The sequence below is a fragment of the Schistocerca serialis genome, chromosome 7 (genome assembly GCF_023864345.2).
Source record: "Schistocerca serialis cubense isolate TAMUIC-IGC-003099 chromosome 7, iqSchSeri2.2, whole genome shotgun sequence".
Lineage (NCBI taxonomy): Eukaryota > Metazoa > Arthropoda > Insecta > Orthoptera > Acrididae > Schistocerca > Schistocerca serialis.
This window is the reverse complement of record NC_064644.1, coordinates 463,951,625-463,966,030: the sequence shown is the minus strand read 5'-3', so window position 1 is coordinate 463,966,030 and position 14,406 is coordinate 463,951,625.

Below are 14,406 nucleotides of genomic sequence, written 5' to 3'. Positions count from 1 at the left end.
CGGTACATCCAAACCGTCATCGAACCCATCGTTCTACCATTCCTAGACCGGCAAGGGAACTTGTTGTTCCAACAGGACAATGCACGTCCGCATGTATCCCGTGCCACCCAACGTGCTCTAGAAGGTGTAAGTCAACTACCCTGGCCAGCAAGATCTCCGGATCTGTCCCCCATTGAGCATGTTTGGAACTGGATGAAGCGTCGTCTCACGCGGTCTGCACGTCCAGCACGAACGCTGGTCCAACTGAGGCGCCAGGTGGAAATGGCATGGCAAGCCGTTCCACAGGACTACATCCAGCATCTCTACGATCGTCTCCATGGGAGAATAGCAGCCTGCATTGCTGCGAAATGTGGATATTCACTGTACTAGTGCCGACATTGTGCATGCTCTGTTGCCTGTGTCTATGTGCCTGTGATTCTGTCAGTGTGATCATGTGATGTATCTGACCCCAGGAATGTGTCAATAAAGTTTCCCCTTCCTGGGACAATGAATTCACGGTGTTCTTATTTCAATTTCCGGGAGTGTATGTGTCAAACTTGCATGAACATTATATAATACAAAGGACTCGGATTTATGTTGTATGTCACCCATCGCTTGCGACGCCATTGTTATTTCAAAGTGCAGTATTGTTAATCTGCTTTATCGAAATAAAAATACTAATGTTCTTTGCTTAAATTGTTGCATAACATTCCGAGAACGCAGCATCTACGTGAGACGTGTGGGCAACTTAATGGATTGTATTGTCAGGACGTGTTGCGACCATAAGGATGCAATAAGTAAAAGGTAGGCGGAGAAACATTTTATGGACAATGTTCCACAATTTTTGAGCAGCACTTTCGTAAAGGTGGCCAGTTCACTACAACGTCTCGTTGCGCTGTATTCGATGATGATGTCAAACATTACATTTAAATTACCACTTTCAAGTGACGAGAGTCCTCAAATACGACAAATTTAACGTTTCATTAAATAAATTATAAAACTTATAATAAATTATGCAAATGATACATAGGTACAAATAGTAAGGTATATGGTTCAAATGGCTCTGAGCTCTATGGGACTTAACATCTGAGGTCATCAGTCGCCTAGAACTTTGAATTTCTTAAACCTAACTAACCTAAGGACATCACACACATCCATGCCCGAGGCAGGATTCGAACCTGCGACGGTAGCGGTCGCTCGGCTCCAGACTGTAGTGCCTAGAACCGCACGGCCACTCCGGCCGGCAGTAAGTTATAAGCTATGCCATGCTGCACTCATGTTTTGTGGACAATATGATGATTTCACACATTTAACAACTTAAAAAACGCACATAATAATTCAATAAATAATATAATACGTTTCTGTGGTTTTTAGTGACGATAGCTAGAATCCTGTGCTATTATTTAATACCTTGTTTGTTAAGATAACATGAAACATTCAGTTGTTATTAATTTTTAATGATTTTTATAGGAGTGTTCATTTGCTATCACGACACAACTTCTATAGTTCTTGTGATGTACATAATACTAATGCCTCAACACAACCACCTCACTTCCGCTATTATTCTGATGCGATTGGTTTTGCTAAACGTCAAAACTGTGAATTACTATTTCATTTATAATCTATTTCTGGATAGCTACAGACTGCCACATTGCGACTGCTGCATCATTGGTGCTGTCACGTTCCTCCACGTGCTGGTAATCAAGCCAAAGCTCGCCTCACCTCTTCCATGATGTGGTGAAACCCGTTCTCATCAAGGCACCCATTCACAGTCCAACTGGTCAGCCGACTCGCTCGCCGACACTTCCGACTATGTGTGGACACTAGCGACAGCTTGGGGGAACTCTGCCTGCCGGCATTGACGGACTGTGGACTGGCAGGTATCTGCCGGCTAGCAGGTACAAGTTATCTGGCTAAATCGCCGCATCCAGGCTACCGCGAACCCATCACACACAGCCATGTATATGTGTCAGGGCACCCTCGCTCCAGGGACGAATCGACCAACTGGTTCGCCTGGGTATGGCGGTCTTAGCTTGCTTGTGGAGGGCTGTCTCAATTCCACGCTTCCACTCCTCGTCTCAGCCCCGTCACCTGAACCGATACTTCAAGATTTAAGAACGTTTATGAGATTGGTAGCTCGCTACAATCTATGTTATGTTGCATACAGTTTGTTGCGTGTGCTGTTAAATCAAGGGAAGTTCCTCTGTGATGGAGGTGGAACCCTGCATTTCAGATGTACGTTCTTGTTAGAATAACTCAGACAATATCAAATTGTACAAACATACTCTACAAACCATTGTGGGGGACATGATAGGGAGTTCTGAGAATGCTATAGTTCCTTGGAGTTCAAAACGCTTCTTCAGCATGAGAAGAATGATTGCCTAAGTATGCACTGTGGTAGATCAAGTCATGTCTTCGTTGTCTCTGCTATTGTCATACGCACCAGGCTCTAGGATACCTCTACATTATTCTCTCAACAATGGTATCTGAAGCTTTGTACGTAGGTGTTCGAGGGATAAATGATGTCTTCGACATCTGCCAATTAAGGTTTTCCAGCGTTTACGTGATGCTCTAGTCAAACGAACCTGTCAACATTCGTGCAGCCCGTCTTTGTATGCGTCCTGTATCACCTGTTGATCTAGGCCACCTGGTACAAGTCTGTTTACCTGATGCCACTTCGCTGCTTCGGCGACTTGCCTGTCGATGAGGATGAAATGATGATGGACAACGCAACACCCAGTCCCTTAGCAAACTAACCCCGGAACCTCGTATGGAACTGATCACTCAACCACGGAACCGGACACATTCGTGTAATATTATATCATGCGACCTGTGATTTGTGTGTCTTCTCCTTTGTAGACTGAATGCTGAATGTATTTTTCGAGTACCCTGCGAACTAACCGATGTGTGCTCCCTTCCTTAGTTACAAAGGAGCAAATGCAGTCGTGTCATTTCATTTTATATCACCGCTATTTGCATTAGTTGAGGTACGATATGAAACAGGACGACGAGTCAATAAGTGTCTGCTTTTTCATCTTTTGCACTGGCAGCAAACATTAGTGCGCTCGCCAACCTCTATATGGCACCATTATCTTTGTCTGTAGCAGCTTTCAGCGTTATCGCATCAGTTCGCTTTGCGCTCTTGCGAAAGGAATGTGGCTGCCCCATACTCTATTTGGACAAATGTAAAATAATGTTGTGTAATCCTTTCTTGTGTCTGAATACCTATCAGGATCTGAAATCAAATGAAAACTTTCAGCACAATGCAGGGGCAATGTTTTACGACGGTGAAATGCTTATCAGTAGATTGAATAATTAAGAGGTGGTCGCAATGAAGAGGCGGCCGAACAAGCGTGATGCACAGCACTGAGAAAGTCCGAGACCTCATAAAGCAAGACCGATGAATGACTCGTGATGAAGTGCAAAACCAAATGCACATTAATCATGGTTCTTCGTATAGTATCATCCGTAACAGGCTCAGCTTTTGTAAAGTGTGTGCGAGATTGGTCCCGAAACAGGAAAACGAAGAGCAGAAGCGCAGGTGCGTGAGAATATGTCAGGAGCTACTGACCGTCATGCTAGTGAAGGTGATACGTTTTTGAAACGAATCATCACTGGAGAATGAACATGGGACTATCGGTTTGAACCAGAGAACAAGTACCAGAGCAGGTCTCCCGTCAAAAAGTAACTGAAGCGTCAATCCTTTACGGGAAAAACGATGCTCCCAGCTTTTTGGAACGCACAAGGGATATTACCTGAGAAACAGATGAATAGAAACATGTGAACATTGCAGCGATATGTCTTGCAACGAGCTGAAATCAGAAATTTGAAACAAACACCTACGTCTATTGTCAAAGAACGTTCTTCCAACGTATGACAACACGTCTCCCCATCGTTAAAAGCCTATTTGCTTTTGTAGGTATTGGAGCATCGTGCATGTAGTCCTGCTCTCACTCCGTAGGATTTCATTTAGTTTGGTCAGCCTATAAATGGTTTAAGGGGCCATAGATTCGCCTCCGCAATCTAAAAAGTTTTCTTCTGAAGCTGCTGGAAAGCTTTTACAAGATGGAGAAAGAACACTTAAATCCAAGGTGACGCAGTCGAAATTTTATATTTTTGGTTTTTTATTTTTATTTTAATAAATTAGGAGAGTGTTGCGCAGAAACCTTTGTACTCACCGTCGTAGATATGTTGATATTGCGTAAGAAGCCCTTATTCAGGTCCTACTCGTAACGTTTTTGTGCACAATGTAATCTGGGAATGGTTCCTCTGGCAGTAACGGTTGATCTCCAGACTCAGCCAGTGTGCGAGCGTTGGTACTATCGTATCTAGTTTCATTGCCGTGGAATTCATTTGCAGCAGTAATTATAGGTTATTTTATGCTAGTCCCTTGCACCGATAAGCAAATTGCTCACCGAAACTGTTTTACTGTCTGGCATAAGCCCCGGTTTTACGGCGCTATAAATCGTGAATTTTTGTCAAATACGGACTTATTCTGACTGTACTTAACGTTATTGTGCTACGTGCCCGCGGCTTCAGCAGCAACCCAGAGATTTACCGGATCCGTCTGGGAGCTTTTTAGGGATTTGGGGAGCGCTGTTAAAAAAGAGAAGTGAAATCCGCCCCGCAGCGCAGCGTATATCGGTATGAACATTACAATGCGGGATTTTTGCGAGAGCATTAGCGGCGGCCGACGCAAGGGGATGTGTTCGCAGACCGCAGAGATCAGCTTCATCGCCGGGCACAAATTTGTGCACGACAGTTGTAAACGCGGCGTATTGTTAGCGGGCGCCTTTATCCCGGCTGCTTAACAAGCAAGCGCAGAGGCGCATCGCAGCCGCCTGCCCTGGTAACCACAGACCACAGTCATGGCTACACTCCCAACTCTTCCCTTCTCTTCCCTTCTCTTCTCTTCTCTTGTCGTCTTTTCTCTTACCACGCTGAAACTTCAGTTTCTATTTGTTCAGTAATTTCCCTAGTTCTGAGATCCTTTTCCCCCTACCCTTTATCTTTATACTCCCTTTATTTTACCTAAATCCCTACAACATAAACTGAAAAAAGAAAAAATCATTAACTGTCGAATACATCTACATCTGCAACTACATGGATACTCTGGAAATCACATTTAAGTGCCTGGCAGAGGGTTCATAGAACCACCTTCACAATTCTCTACTATTCCAATCTCGCATGGCGAGTGGAAAGAATGAACACCTATATCTTTCCGTACGAGCTCTGATTTCCCTTATTTTATCGTGGTGATCGTTCCTTCCAATGTAGGCCGGTGTCAACAAAATATTTTATGCTTCAGAGGAGAAAGTTGGTGATTGGAATTTCGTGAGAAAATTCCGTCGCAACGATAAACGCCTATCTTTTAATGATTTCCAGCCCAAATCCTGTATTATTTCTCTGGCACTCTATTCCATATTTCGCAATAATACAAAACGTGCTGCCTTTCATTGAACTTTTTCGATGTACTTCGTCAGTCCTACCTGGTAAGGATCCCACATCGCGCAGACCGCGCAGCAGTGTTCTAAAAGAGTCCGGACAAGCGTAGTGTAGGCAGTCTCCTTAGTAAGTCTGTTACATTTTCTAAGTGTCCTTCCAATAAAACACAGTCTTTGGTTAGCCTTCCCCACAACATTTTCTGTGTGTTCTTTCCAATAGTAGGCAGAATTTTGAAACAGAAGTTCCTGTATGAAACGTACCACAAACTTTAATATCATCTTCTCCATACAGTAAAATCAAAAACGTATTATTTAAAGCAGAACCGAATGACAGTGAATGTTACAAAAATGGGAAGATGTTTTGTACAGACAATAACAAGTCACAGAATTTTATTGATATACATATATTGCTTGATAAACCAAACTTTTTCGAGGCATAAACCTACATTGGTCAAACGGGTAGGAATCTTAAAACCCTTTTTAAAGGACGTATTGACTGTTTCAGTCTTGATACTGCGGTCAAATCAGCTATACCGAGGCATATAGTAGAAGAAAGAGGACACAGTGTTGCAACAGAAAACGGTATCAAAGTACTGCACACTTTAAAGATGAGCATAATAATGGACACCTTCCAGGAAATTGAGGTAACAGTTCTTTGCTAAATATGGAGAAGCGAGACCATTAGTGAAATTATAATTTCAAGATCTCACGTTTATTCACCAACTTCAGCTCACCATTGTTAAAGTACACTATCCAATCACATTAATTTGACCATAGGTCAAAAGCCTGGACAACCACCTTCTGGAACGTCGACCACTGCGAGTCGTGCAGCAAGAGTGTCAGTGAGACTCTGGAAGGTACCGACAGGGACATGGAGCCATGGCGATTCCAGCGCCATGGACAGGTGCACCCGATTTTCCGGATGAGGATCCATGGCGGGAACAGCCCGCCCGAGGTCGTCCCACATATTCTCGATTAGGTTTAAATCCGGGGAGCTTGTTGGGGAGCGCAGCAGACGCATCATGGCGCTCTTGGAACCGCGCACTACACTACAAGCTGAGTACCACGTTGCATTATCCTGCTGGTAGATGTCATGGTGCTGAAAAAGAAAAAACTGCATTTAGGAGTGGACATGGTCCTTAAGTATAATTACATACTTGTGTTGATCCATTGTGCCATCCAGAATGACGAGATGGCTCAGAGAAAGCCACGAAAGCGTTTCTCAAAACAGAACGCTTCCTCCTTCGGCCTGGATCCTTACAGCGATTATTGCACGGTGTCTGGTTTCAGACTGTCATCTGTGCGATGGGGAATAAGACGTGATACATCTGAAAAGGCCACCTCTTCCCACTTATTGGACGTCCATTTGCGATACAGGCATGCAGATTCCACCCTTCGTCACCGGTGAATAGCAGTCAGCATGAGTCCACTGAACCAGGCACCTCCTGCGTAGGGTCATATGCAGCAACATTCACGTTGAGGACACGCTGTAGGTGGCCCCTTCGTTCATTGGGCGGATTGACGCTAACAGTTGCACCTGCACTTGGTCGTATACGTCTCCACAGCTGTCATTCACCAGTGTCATTTCTGTCTGTGGGGCATCGCAGTTGCCACGGCGCCGGTTTTCGATTGTACTTTTTTGTCATCATTGGTGTAACTTAACCATGGCGGCAAGTGAACAATTTACAGAATTATCCATTTCAGATATGCTCGAAAATCCATGATCATTCCCTTTTGGACATCAGATAAATCGCTCCGTTTCCGCATTACGACAAAGACTGCATTGTTTTCCGCGTCCCCCTAGAAGTTTCGCATACTTTCCACCAGCTGTTTCTACATCTGCATCTACATATATACTTCGCTAGCCACCAAGCGGTGTGTGGCGAGGGGCACAATTCGCACCAAAGTCATATTTCCCCCGTCTGTTCCACTCGCGGATCGCGCGATGGAAAAACGACTGTCTGAACGCCTCACTACGAGCTCTAATTTCCCTTATCTTTGAATGGTGATCATGGCGCAATTTGAAAGTTTCAGGTAAAAATATATGCTCTACATCCTCGACGAAGATCGGATTTCGGAATTTAGCGAGCAGCCCCTTCCGTTTACCGCGCCGTCTATCTGTAAGTGTGTCCCACTTCAAACTTTCTATGAGATTTGTAACGCTCTCGCGATGGATAAATGTACCAATCACGAGTCTTGCCGATCTTCTTCGGACCTTCTCAATCTCTTGAATCATACTCAACTGGTAAGGGTCCCATAGAGACGAGCAATACTCTAAGACTGGACGAACTAACGAATTGTAAGCTATTTCCCTTGCTGAAGGACTGCAACGCTTCAGGATTTTACCTATATACTGCAATCTAGAGTTTGCCTTACCCATTACTTGTGTAATCTGATCATTCCATTTGAGATAAAATGGTTCAAATGGCTCTGAGCACTATGGGACTCAACTGCTGAGGTCATTAGTCCCCTAGAACTTAGAACTAGTTAAACCTAACTAACCTAAGGACATCACAAACATCCATGCCCGAGGCAGGATTCGAACCTGCGACCGTAGCGGTCTTGCGGTTCCAGACTGCAGCGCCTTTAACCGCACGGCCACTTCGGCCGGCATTTGAGATCATTTCGAATAGTCACACCCATATACTTGACAGATGTTACTGCTTCCAAAGACAGGGCATTTATTTTGTACTCGTACATTAATGGGGATTTTCCCGTTGTTATACGCTGTCGGTTACACTTACTTATATTGAGAGATAACTGCTAGTCATTACACCACGCATTTATTTTCTGCAGATCCTCATTGATTTGTTCACAACTTTCGTGTGATACTACTTTCCTGTAGACTACATCATCATCGGCAATCAGTCTAATGCCGCTGTCGATACCATCAACCACATCGTTTATGTAAATCGTAAAAAAAGTTGCGGACGTATTACGCTGCCCTGGGGCACATCTGAAGTTACGCTTCTTTCTGTTGAAGTAACCCAGCTCAGGACGACATACTGCTCCCTGTCTGTTAGAAAACTTCATATCCAAACGCATATGTCATCGGATAGACCGTAAGCGCGCACTTTTTGGAGCAAGCGACAATGCGGAACTGAGTCGAAAGCCTTTCGAAAGCCGAGAAATACGGCATCAACCTGGTAGCCGGTATCTTGAGCCTGTTGTATATCATTCACAAAGAGGGCCAGCTGTTTCCCGCATAACCGCTGTTTCCTAAAACCATGCTGGTTTCTGCAGATGAGCTTCTCAGAGTCTAGAAAGACCATTATGTGTGAACACTAAATATGTTCCATGATTCTACAACAAATCTATGTTTATTGTACTTTGATGTCGAATATAAGTCGTGAACACATTAATGTGACTGGACCGTGTAGAAATTATGTAATAATGAAAAATATATATTCTGCCTGACAAAAAAAGGTGAAGTACCTATAAAGGGAGGAGGAAACAAAATGAAACATGCTGGGAACTTCCCGGGTTTAAAGAGCTGTCATTTAAGTTTGCAAAGAACTGGATAGTATGAGCCAACTTATCGGTATGAATATTCATCTCTTTCGCCTTGATGCATATAATCCTTCGGTTGTTAAGCGTGTCATGACCCATCTCCTTGGTCAAGCTGGCCCACAACCGCTGTAGCTGGTCCTTGATATCCTCGATACTGGCTCTTGGAAGGTTTTAACGTCCAGTCTGGTCTCACACATGTTCTATCAACTAGCAGGGACAGGATCTTTCTGGTCGTGGGAATACTACACTGCAAGCAGTTCATACAGACGTATTATACGTGGACGAGCGCGGTCCTGTTGGAATATGGCACCACATTATTGTTGCATGAGAGGTAACACGCGAGGGCATAGAATGTTTGTGACATACAGTTATGACATCAGCGTTCCCTCAGTCACCACTAATAATGACATGAAGTCATATCTGATGGCTTTCCCCCCACAACGCCAGGAGTAACACTGCCGTGCGTCTTCGAAACGTTGTAAGAAGGAACCTCTCTCTAGTTCTCAATCAGCGGTTATTTGAGGTAGATCAGAACCGCGAATCAGCTGAAAATAGTTCGAAACCAGTCCTTAGCAGTCCATGTCTACCATTGAAACACCACTCCAAAAACAGCTCTTTGTGTTGTGGTATAAATGGTAACTTTTTCAAGGAACAGTAATTGCACAATCCAGCTGCTGCTAGTCTCTGACCAGTGGTGGAGGATGACACAGAATGTTTCAGGGAGTCAGTTACTTGTACCCGATGGCTGGCGCAGATGTGAGGAGACTATGATGTGCTTGGTGCACGACACGGTGATCTTGACTTGTGGTTATCAGATGTGGTCGAGCAGAGCCTTAACAATGAGTATGCATTCTTCACGTTCTCTAGCAAACCACCATCGGGCCACTGTCACATCCGAATGCCCCACAAATTTGTGTAATGGGCGACTCGACCAGCCAGCCAACTGAGGCATGGAATGAGCTGCCATCAAACTCTGTTTGGTGGTGAAATCGCTGTCTCACATGACTACGTGGCATTTCAATCTAATTCACACTGATGACACTGCATCTGATGCTGTTCACTCTCTTTATATACCCTACAATTGCTGGTGGCATCACTAAATAAGAACAACACCAGTGCACTCTAGCGGCCGTTTTACCTGTCACATAGAATAATTACAGTTCGAACCATTTACATGCCGCCGGTGGTGTGTATATGTAGGACTGCATCACATTTATTATCAGGCAGTGTAACCGAATGAAATACGATCGCCAAATTAACGCTACTCAGCAATTCATCTAAAAGAGCACCTGCTCACATTAATGGAAACAGAATTTCTCGCTCGCATCTCGTGGTCGTGCGGTAGCGTTCTCGCTTCCCACGCCCGGGTTCCCGGGTTCGATTCCCGGCGGGGTCAGGGATTTTCTCTGCCTCGTGATGGCTGGGTGTTGTGTGCTGTCCTTAGGTTAGTTAGGTTTAAGTAGTTCTAAGTTCTAGGGGACTGATGACCATAGATGTTAAGTCCCATAGTGCTCAGAGCCATTTGAACCATAGGAACAGAATTTCTCTGTATCAAAAGGCGTCTGTCCAGTACTACTTGCAGGGTTGGACAGCAGTATGCTGGCCGCGGATCGATCCCAGTTGTGAGATAAGTGGTAATAGCAACAAATTATTTGGGTTGGTCACGCGAAGGTATTTATCCACACAGGGCGCCTCCTAAAAACTGTTTATATTCGTAATGACTTTCAATGCAAAGGCCATGACGAGAAGAACGAACAGATTTCTGTACAGTGCAGAAGAAACCAAAATAAGAACTTCTTCAGGGCTTCATTACACTCAAACAGTTTACCTGCACATGGAAACGTGGCTCACTGTGCCAAATATAACTTCACAGACAGATTCTGAGGTGTAAATTGAGGTTCAACCTTCAAGGAGACTGCCACACCAGACGTCTCCTCTCTAGCACTACCTGTCTAGTAGTGATCTTTAGTTCTACAATGAAAACCGTTGACTTCACTTCAGCAGTTGTGTTCAGGGAGGCCTCGGCACCATCTTCTGTCACGTTCCCATTCCATTTTTTCTCGAAGGCACACACATACACACATCCCACTGCAATCAGTTTATTTTTATAAAGTTTTCTGTTAGCTGAATTATGCGCGAGACCTGTCGCTGAAGTATCGCTGTCTTCTTCGACGAGTTAGATCTTGGACTTGCTCTCATCTCTTGACACAAGACTTGGCTATTGTACAAAAGATCTCCCGATATGCGACCAAAAATCTTACGTCGAAAAATTGTTCAACTTGTGTACGTCTGTTACCTTCCTCACTCATGTCATTATCGTTAAATAAGATATATAACTATACAGGATGCATCTGCGGTCTAGGGATGACGTCTTTGATTGCTGATCAAAAAATCCTCGGTCCCTGGTTCAAATCACAACACCGCTTAGATTTTGAATAAAAATCATCAGCAGTTATGGCCCAAGACTTCCGTCATAAGAAGTCACGCTTATTCAGCCAAGGACCATGTCAAAGGCGGCGAAGGAGCGGACAGGTTCAGTGCACTCTCTTGCCTTTGGGGTGCGAAACTGTCCCCAAATGCGGAGGAATCAGCAATGATCAACGGCATGACGAACCAGAAGGTATGGAATCCAATCCATTAATGATACATAATGTCTATCCACAGGACATGTGGCCTGTAATTAAAGAATTATCTTCCCATTTACAAAAGATTTCGGACTAAACCCCATTCGGAATTCCGTGAGGAAAGTGCCACGAGGAATGTGACCATTAGAAAAAGACTCAATAGCCAACGAAAGGATAACGTTTTACGAGTCGCAGAGTGGGATGTCGGAAGCCCGAAATGGTGGGAAAGTAGAAAATTTGCGAAGAGAAATGCTAAGGCTCAGTCTAGATACAGTGGGGGTGACTGAAGTGAAATGAAAATAAGACAAGGATTTCTAGTCAGATAAGTATAGGGTAATATCAACAACAGCAGGAACAGGTATTATGTGAGTAGAATTCGTTATGATGATGATGATGTTTGGTTTGTGGGGCGCTCAACTGCGCGTTATCGGCGCCAGTACAAATTCCCATCCTTTCCTCAGTCCAAACTCGTCACATTCATGAACGATTATGAAATGATAAGGACAACAGAAACACCCAGTCATCTCGAGGCAGGTGAAAATCCCTGACCCCGCCGGGAACCGTACCCAGGACCCCGTTCTCGGGAAGCGAGAACGCTACCGCGAGACCACGAGCTGCGGGCTGATACGTTACGAGTAGGGAGATAGGGCTGACAGTGAGTTGATGTGAACAGTTCAGTGATAGGGATATTCTCATCAGAATTGACAGATAAGCGACACCGACAACAATACACTACTGGCCATTAAAATTGCTACACCACGAACATGACGTGCTACAGACCCGAAATTTAACCGACGGGAAGAATATGCTGTGATATGCAAATGATTAGCTTTTCAGAACATTCACACAAGGTTGGCGCCGGTGGCGACACCTACAACGTGCTGACATGAGGAAAGTTTCCAACCGATGTCTCATACACAAATGCAGTTGACCGGCTTTGCCTGGTGAAACGTTGTTGTGATGCCTCGTGTAAGGAGGAGAAATGCGTACCTTCACGTTTCCGACTTTGATAAATGTCGGATTGTAGCCTATCGCGATTGCGGTTTATCGCATCGCGACATTGCTGTTCGCGTTGGTCGAGATCTAATGCCTGTTAGCAGAATATGGAATCGGTGGATTCAGGAGGGTAATACGGTACGCCGTGCTGCATCCCAACGGCCTCGTATCTCTAGCAGTCGAGATGACAGGCATCTTATCCGCATGGCTGTAACGGCACATAATCACCTTAAAAACTTTTTTGTTACCATGGTAGACACAATGTACCGTCTTCACGTAGTCTATGCTCCAAGCTACCTACTCCCTTAAGGGTTTCTGGACCTTGTTCACTATGTCGACGGCCCCGAATGCTGCTCGATCCCTGAGTCAACAAATAAGGACGATTGCAAAACAACGACCATCTGCACGAACAGTTCGACGACGTTTTCAGTACCCTCTGAGACCATGGCTACGGTTACCCTTGACGCTGCATTACAGACAGGAGCGCCGGCGATGGTGTACTCAACGACGAACGTGGGTGCACGAACGGCAAAACGTCATTTTTTCGGATGAATCTAGGTTCTGTTTGCAGCATCATGATGGTCGCATACGTGTTTGGTGACATCGCGGTGAAAGCACATTGGAAGCGTGTATTGGTCATCGCCATACTGGCGTATCACCCGGCGTGATGGTATGGGGTGCCATTGGTTACACGTCTCGGTCACCTTTTGTTCGCAGTGACGGCACTTTGAACAGTGGACGTTACATTTCAGATGAGTTACGACCCGTGGCTCTACCCTTCATTCGATCCCTGTGAAGCCCACTTTTCATCAGGATAATGCGCGACCGAATGTTGCAGGTCGTGTACGGGCCATTCTGGATACAGAAAATGTTCGACTGCTGCCCATGCCAGCACATTCACCAGATGTCTCACCTATTGAAAACGTCTGGTCAATGGTGGCCAAGCAAATGGCTCGTCACAATACGCCAGTCACTACTTTTGATGAACTGTGGTATCATGTTGAAGCTGCATGGGCAGCTGTACCAGTACACGCCATCCAAGCTCTGTTTGACTCAGTGCCCAGGTGTATCAAGGCCTTTACTACGACCAGAGATGGTTGTTCTGGGTACTGATTTCTCAGGATCTATGCACCCAAATTGCGTGAAAATGTGATGTCAGTTGTAATATAATATATCCGTCCAATGAATACCCGTTTATCATCTGCATTTCTTCTTGGTGTAGCAATTTTAATGGCCAATAGTGTAGTTCAGATATACCTACCAACGTCACAAACCGAAGGTGAAGAGATAGAAAATGTATATGAGGATACTGAACATTTAATTCTGTTCAAGTATCACAAGCTGAGGAAGTATACTTGGAAAAGGCCGAGAGATACAGTCAGATTTCATTTAGATTACATCATGGTCAACCAAAGATTCCGAAATCAGACACTGGTTTGCAAAGCGTACACAGGAGCAGATATAGACTCAGGTCACAGTTTAGTACCAATGAAGAGTAGGCTGAAGTTTAGGAGACTAGCCAGGAAACGTAGTTGTGTGACGATTTCACCAGCGTCAGGAGCAGCATTCGCGGCCGTGGACGTAGTGAACAAGGTCCAGAAACCCTTACGGGAGTAGGTAGCTTGTAGCATAGACTACGTGAAGACGATACATTGTGTCTACCATGGTAACTAAAAAGTTTTTAAGATGATGTATTTTAGGGAGTTCAGAAGTAATACGGTTTATGATGAGTTTTTCTTTCAGTATTTTGTAATGTGTATCTTGTTCACGAAAACGTGGAATAATCTGTCCTTTCTTTTAGTGATATTTTGTGTAGTTTGACTGTATAACAATTTGGTACAGACGAAAACTGG